The sequence below is a fragment of the Sphaerodactylus townsendi genome, linkage group LG13, assembly GCF_021028975.2.
Source record: "Sphaerodactylus townsendi isolate TG3544 linkage group LG13, MPM_Stown_v2.3, whole genome shotgun sequence".
NCBI lineage: Eukaryota > Metazoa > Chordata > Lepidosauria > Squamata > Sphaerodactylidae > Sphaerodactylus > Sphaerodactylus townsendi.
Window position 1 is genome coordinate 1024151 of NC_059437.1, and position 7381 is coordinate 1031531.

At 45.0% G+C, this 7381-nt stretch overlaps 1 protein-coding gene across 1 annotated transcript in view; it reads right to left on the minus strand.

The window, feature by feature from the left end:
• The window catches only part of LOC125443097 (ligand of Numb protein X 2-like), a 65425-nt gene extending 61071 nt beyond the window's left edge, over nucleotides 1–4354 (minus strand). Inside the window, exon 1 of the mRNA XM_048515003.1 lies at nucleotides 4040–4354. The gene's annotated coding sequence lies outside the window, so the exon portion shown is untranslated. The remainder of the gene's footprint in view (nucleotides 1–4039) is intronic.
• Between the last annotated feature and the right edge of the window lie 3027 nt (nucleotides 4355–7381).

The window sequence follows — 7381 nt, forward strand, 5'->3', positions numbered from 1 at the left end:
ATGGCCAATTGCTGGCAGGGGCTGATGGGAATTGTAGTCCATAACATCTGGAGTGCCAAAGGTTCGCCACCACTGGCCTAGTTAGATACTCTAAATCCTGGCCAATTGAGGAAAACTCCAAGACCAAGATGGCCACAATTAATCATACCAGATGAACCTAAATAATACATACAAGCTTAGAATTCATTATCACGGAATATTCCTTTCTACAAAACCAACTATTACCTTTTAAACGCACTCACACACTGCAGGATTGTACAGCAATTAGTCCCACCATGCTGTTCCATTACTGATTTTGATAGCAATCCTAATTCCATGTACTAAGGGCAATAAAATCAACTGGGCTCTGCAACATTTTTACTGTACAAACACACACAGTTTTATGCTGACAGATATTTAAGAAAGAGTATTAGCACTGTGAGGCACCGTAGCTAGTGTTAGACTAGGATCTGTGAGACTCCTATTGAAATCTGCACTTGTGCCATAAACAGGCAGACCTTAGACCAGTTACTCACTCAGTCAGCCTGACATACCTCAAACGGTTGTTATGTAAAGATAAAAGCACACAAAAGGTTAAGCTGCTTTTGGTCCCCACTGGAGAAAAGCAAAGCATAAATATCTAAATAAGCAGATAAATAAATGCTATTAGTACAGAGCTGCATCTATAGTAATACTATTATTGATGGCAATCATAATCACAACTTTCCTCCTTGTATATGCAGTTTATGTACAAAAGCTATTGTTAAGTGTGATAACACTGGTTCTTAGAGACCCATTTTATTATGTAAAACTGGGTATTATCTCATGTTTGAGTAATTAATATTTCATAATTTTCATATTTAACATTCTTAAAGGCTTATATGTTGTAAAATTAGCATTGTTATCTGATCCACCTAACTCATAAGTAAAGTTGTAACTGACCCAGATTTTATCATATAGGTTAAATGTTTTAAAGGGTTATTGATGGACTATATGTGTGTATATGGCCTTTGGTTAATAAACGTTTGTTTAAACTCGAACTACAAAAGCTATTGTTTTCTATGTTTTCTAAGCCCCTTGATATGATGGGGCTACATTTGGTCTGATGGTTCATCAGCTTGACCCAGGGTATAAAGTAGAGACTACTTTACTACATGAATGGAAAAAAATCACCCTTTGGTCACTTTGATAAGAAGCGCCAATCAAGTAGTAATAATATACATCAAGTACCCTTGAGATCATGTTGCACAAATGGTGGGCTATTTCTTGTTCCTTCATTGCTCGTATGTTGTCCCTTACATTTTCCGTTAAGTACCTGATTGGCAGCCCTCCTGGAAATCCCCTGAATGCAAACTTGAGTACCATTATGAAAGAAAAGCACAATATAAACATCATCAATAGGGATAATACTGTTGATATCACAGACGAAACTCTGTTTTAACATGTGAATAGCATTTTTTTTAGGATCAACAAAACATCTAAAGTAAATGAGCAAATTTTCATGTTCACCAGAACCTACAGTGGTGGAGGGGAGAAGCAGGATGTTCAGAGCAAAATATGAAGATCAAATCTATAGATTTACACTTTTTACAATCTACCAACTCATATTTTTACCTAAATCTTCTCATGCAGTTCTAATTCAAACCAGGGGTGTCTGTCAGTTGGACTTAGAACTTTGCCAAAAGAATCTCAAAATCCCTAAAAAATAGCCATACAGAGCCCCAATCGATACCAGAAGTTGTGAGGGGGGGCTTTTGGCCCCAACCTCCCCCGCCCCATTTTCTTATTCACATGTTTCATTTACTCACCAAGGGATGCTGTGCAAATACAACAGAGCAAGAGACACACAAAAAAACCCTATATTCAGAATAGGAGTCTGATGCATTCTAATCTGGAGGAACCGGGTTTGATTCCCAGCTCTGCCGCCTGAGCTGTGGAGGCTTATCTGGGGAATTCAGATTAGCCTGTGCACTCCCAAACACGCCAGCTGGGTGACCCTGCGTTAGTGACTAGACACAGCTTTTCGGAGCTCTTTCAGCCCCACCCACCTCACAGGGTGTTTGCAGTGACGGGGGAAGGGAAAGGAGATTGTAAGCCCCTTTGAGTCTCCTACAGGAGAGAAAGGGGGGATATAAATCCAAACTCTTCTTCTTCTTCTTCTTTTGTTTTGTTACCACCCCAATAAGGGTCTTGTGACTCCTTAAAGACCAGCAGATTTATTGTCACAGACGTTCTTCGGCATGCCCCTTTGGACAGACACATGGCATATGTTTTCAGACATCAAGACTAACATACACATGAAGAAAGGATATTCCTTTCCCCAGCTGCAATGTCTGAGGAACCCAGAGGAGGCCTGGCTGTTAACTAACAGGGAAAGTTCCTTGTGGACCACTACAGCCAGAGTCGAAATCCAAGAGCTCTTGCCAGGGCTGCTTAGCTCTGGGGCTTTTCAACTCTGGCCCAGAAAATCTCTGGAAATTTCAGTGCAGAAAAAAAAGGGTGTAGCTTCAAGGAGGGCTGCCCACCTCTGTTGGTCTTCCCAGCACCACAAGACTCTTTTTGTTCACGTATTGTCAAAGGCTTTCACAGCCAGGACTACCTGGTAGTGGTGGGTTTTCCAGGCTGCGTGGCCATGGCTCAGCTGTTTTGTGTGCGGGTTGCAATTCTTTGTTGTGTGTGTTGCAACAGGCCCACAGCACAGCAACCACGCTGCAATTTCTATTTTTACGCATTATGCTGCATAGAAGATCTCCTGAGGCCCAAACTCATCATCTTTTTAAAATTTTCATTTGTTACTTGGTCACAATTCCCTGAGGACTATGCACGTGTGTGGGAAGAAAGTTAACCTATTTACAATATCTTCATGCCACCGTTCCACCCGTTCAGGGTCCCCAAGTTGGCTTATAGGGTCCCCTATAAAAACATTCAAACTTTTGAAATAATTCCATAAAAACACATTAAAGGGAGTTCAGATATTGACAGCTGAAGCATATAAAAACATTAAATGTCCAACACAAACTAATCAAAAACAGTATTATTTAAAATTATTCAAGTTAAACACATTATTTGTGAGGGAGTCCGTGCCCCTTCTGCTCCCTTGCTTTCCCTCTAAGGCTCATTCCGCACACGCAAAATAATGCACTTTCAAGCTGCTTTCACAACTGTTTTTGCCATTCCGCACAGCTTCAAAGAGCCCTGAAAGCAGCTTGAAAGTGCATTATTCTGTGTGTGCGGAATGAGCCTTGATCAGAGCCCCAACGTAGGGGACTATCAACCAACCAATCAATCTTTTATTTCGGTCAAAGACCAGAAAGTATCAGATATCAAATATCAAATCCAGATAGTACATTTCCAGACCAGATACAAAATAAAATTGAGGTAACCAGTTTCCAGAGACTGTTTGTCCAAAAAATAATAAGTTCAAGTTAAAAACCGGAACAAAATTTGAATAAAAGATAAAATCATTGATCCAAAGTTCCTATTTTTTATTGCCCTACTTGTCCGCGCCTTTTAAAGTAGGGGACTATAAAAACATTAAAACATTCAAAACAATGCATCAAAACACATCCTCATTTAAAAGTATCCAAGTAAAACCCCATTATTCGTGAGGGAGCCCCCTGCTCGTTCTGCTCCTTCGCTTTCCCCCTAACCAGACTCCCAAACTTGGGGGCCATAAAAACGTTCAAAATGTTGAAAACAATTAATCAAAAACACATTATTATTATTTAAAATAACTCCACTTAAAACACATTATTATTATTATTCGTGAGGGCGCCCCCGCCCCTTTCTGCTCCCTCACTCCCCCCGCCCCCCGATCACAGCCCCAAAGTTTAGTCCCATAGAATAATGAATGAGCAAAGACAAATCCCAAACAGCTCCCCCAGAACTGCCCCGCATCCGCCCAGGAGCCTCTTCTGCGGCGCCCTTCGGAGCGCGAAATGGAGGCTCAGCGGCCCCTTCCCTCCAGCCCCCTCCCCACGAGCGGAAAAGGGCCGGGGGCGGGGCCAGACCAGCCCCACGCCCCGCCCCGAAGACCCCGCCTGGGCTCCCAGGGACTCACCTGGCCAGGTGCGGGGGGCGCCTCAGACGCCGCGCGCGGGAAAAGCCGGCCGCTGGTCCAAAGAGGGCGCCGCGGGGCGGGGGTGGGGGGTGGGGGGTGGGAGCCGCCGCCAGCCCCGGGGCCGCTCCGCTCCGACTGAGGTAACGTGGCCGCTTCGCCGGTGAGCTTCCGGGCGGGGAAAGAAAGTCGAAACCAGCGGAGGGCGGAGAAAGGGAGGGCGGGGGAGGCGGAGGCCCAGGTGCCTCCTCAGGGAGGGGGGAGGAGGCGGAGGCCCAGGTGCCTCCCGCCCGGCTGGAGCAGGAAACGGCGCTTGGGAAATCCTGCTCGGCCCACCTCTGGCCTGATCGGGGCCGTCCCGGAGTTCAGACGTGACGTGTCGCTGAGTTGGTCCTTCTGCGGCACGGGTGGCTTTCCTGGCCTTCGTTTTTGGCCATCACGGCTGTCAGGGGCGCCCTTCGGGGCAAGCCTCACGACGGCTTTGTAAGAACATAAGAACATAAGAAGGAGCCAGCTGGATCAGACCAGAGTCCATCTAGTCCAGCTCTCTGCTACTCGCAGTGGCCCACCAGGTGCCTTTGGGAGCTCACAGGCAGGCGGTGAAAGCAATGGCCTTAAGAACACAAGAAAGAGCCAGCTGGATCAGACCAGAGTCCATCTAGTCCAGCTCTCTGCTACTCGCAGTGGCCCACCAGGTGCCTTTGGGAGCTCACCTGCAGGAGGTGAAAGCAATGGCCTTCTGCGGCTGTTGCTCCCGATCACCTGGTCTGTTGAGGCATTTGCAATCTCAGATCAAGGAGGATCAAGATCGGTAGCCATAGATCGACTTCTCCTCCATAAATCTGTCCAAGCCCCTTTTAAAGCTATCCAGGTGAGTGGCCATCACCACCTCCTGTGGCAGCATATTCCAAACACCAACCACACGTTGCGTGAAGAAGTGTTTCCTTTTATTAGTCCTAATTCTTCCCCCCCAGCATTTTCAATGAATGCCCCCTGGTTCTAGTATTGTGAGAAGGAGAGAACAATTTCTCTCTGTCAACATTTTCTATCCCATGCATAATTTTGTAGACTTCAATCATATCCCCCCTCAGCCGCCTCCTCTCCAAACTAAAGAGTCCCAAACGCTGCAGCCTCTCCTCATAGGGAAGGTGATCCAGTCCTTCTATCATCCTCGTTGCCCTTCTCTGCACTTTTTCTATCTCTTCGATATCCTTTTTGAGATGCGGCGACCGGAACTGGACACAGTACTCCAAGTGTGGTTGCACCACTGCTTTATATAAGGGCAAGACAATCTTTGCAGTTTTATTATCAATTCCTTTCCTAATTATCCCCAGAATAGAGTTTGCCTTTTTCACAGCTGCCGTGCATTGAGTTGACATTCCCATGGAACTATCAACTAAGACGCCCAAATCCCTTTCCTGGTCTGTAAGGTGGGCCACTAAGAAAAAATGGGAACATTTTAATATATTTTATGTTTATTTAAAACAAATGGGATTTTATGTTTATTTTATGTATATTTTATGTTTATTTAAAACAAATGGGAACATCTGGGAACAAGTGACACTGGACATTTTCGATATAATAACAAAGAATAAACTGGGACGAGATAAACAGAGCGAAATTTTGAAGATCTGGACAATATCTGTCAGTGATGGCGAACCTTTTCAAGACCGAGTGCCCAAATTGCAACCCAAAACCCACTTGTTTATCGCAAAGTGCCAACATGGCAATTCAACCTGAATACTGAGGTTTTAGTTTAGAAAAAAGGTTGGTTAGGAGCTTGGTGGTAGTCGGTGGCTTTGCTTTGAAGCAACCATGCAACTCTTCTAATGGGTGGATCACTGCCCTAGGAGGGTTTGCTCAGAAGCAAGCCCCATTGCCAGCAACCGAGCTTACTCCCAGGTAAAGGATCGCGCTTTAGTTCTTCGCATGAAAATCAGTGGGCTTTAACAGCGATTTACAGGGTTACCTACACTGCTTCCCCAAAACTAGGCCTTAGGTTTAATGCTAATACTCAAGCCCAGCGGCCCAGGCCAGCCTAGATGTGCGGGGGATTCCCCCCCCATATGACGAACTCTGTTTGCACGTGCCCACAGAGAGGGCTCTGAGTGCCACCTCTGGCACCCGTGCCATAGGTTCGCCATCACTGATATATGTGGACTGGATGAAAGAAGCTGGAGTCCATGAGGAAATATGGGAGAAGAGATTACAAAGAATGAACTTACTGCTGTTTGATAAAATCATGAAGAAAACACAGGGGGGAAAGGGGAAAATGTATTGTTTGAAAATGAATGAAGAAGAGTACTAATATAGAAGAAGAAGAGAAGAGTTTTGGATTTATATCCCTCCTTTCTCTCCTGCAGGAGACTCAAAGGGGCTGACAATCTCCTTGCCCTTCCCCCCTCACAACAAACACCCTGTGAGGTAGGTGGGGCTGAGAGAGCTCTGAGAAGCTGTGACTAGCCCAAGGTCACCCAGCTGACGTGTTTAGGAGTGTACAGGCTAATCTGAATTCCCCAGAGAAGCCTCCACAGCTCAGGCGGCAGAGCAGGGAATCAAACCCGGTTCCTCCAGATTAGATACACGAGCTCTTAACCTCCTATGCCACTGCTGCTCCTGTAATGTTCAAATGATACAATAAAAAATTTTTTAAAAAGAAAGAAAAAATGTAAGGTGGGCCACTGAACCAGCGTGACTCTTCCTCTCACAGGTGGGCAGCTGGGTTTCCAATGGCTGCCCCAAGGGGGGGAATCAGAACCTTGCATCGTCATGCTTGAGGATGAAATCCGTTCAAATTTGATTTTTTTTTAAAAAAAGTAAAGTGAATTTTTTCATGATACCACAATCTGAGCATGTTGATTTACAGGTAGACCTGTTATGTTCAGTAGGATTTTTCTGCCAGGTTTGTAGCCTGAGCCACTACATTGCCTCTGGTTGCTTCTCTTTATAGGGTTTCAGCAGGGATGCTCCAGGTATGGTTTTATGTCGGCGCAGCACTTTAAGAACAGTTACGAGCTCAAGAGGTAATGTATTAAATCAGTGAGTTTTACATGCACGCTTTCTCGAAGGCGGCACACCTACCAAATGCATACCTGGCTTCTATCCAATCCTGCCACTAGTGCGATACACCACTTCGTTTATTTAAAACAATTTTTATGCCACCTTTCTACTCAATCAGGGTCCACAAGGCAGCAAACATAAAATATATAAAAAATTAATTTAAGCAATTAAATCATGCAAGATTATAAAATAATTCAATTAAACACTGAGGTAATTAACTTGTGTCTCCCGCCTGTTGGCACAAATGGCAAGAATTAGAGAGAGAGAGAGAGAGAGAGAGAGAGG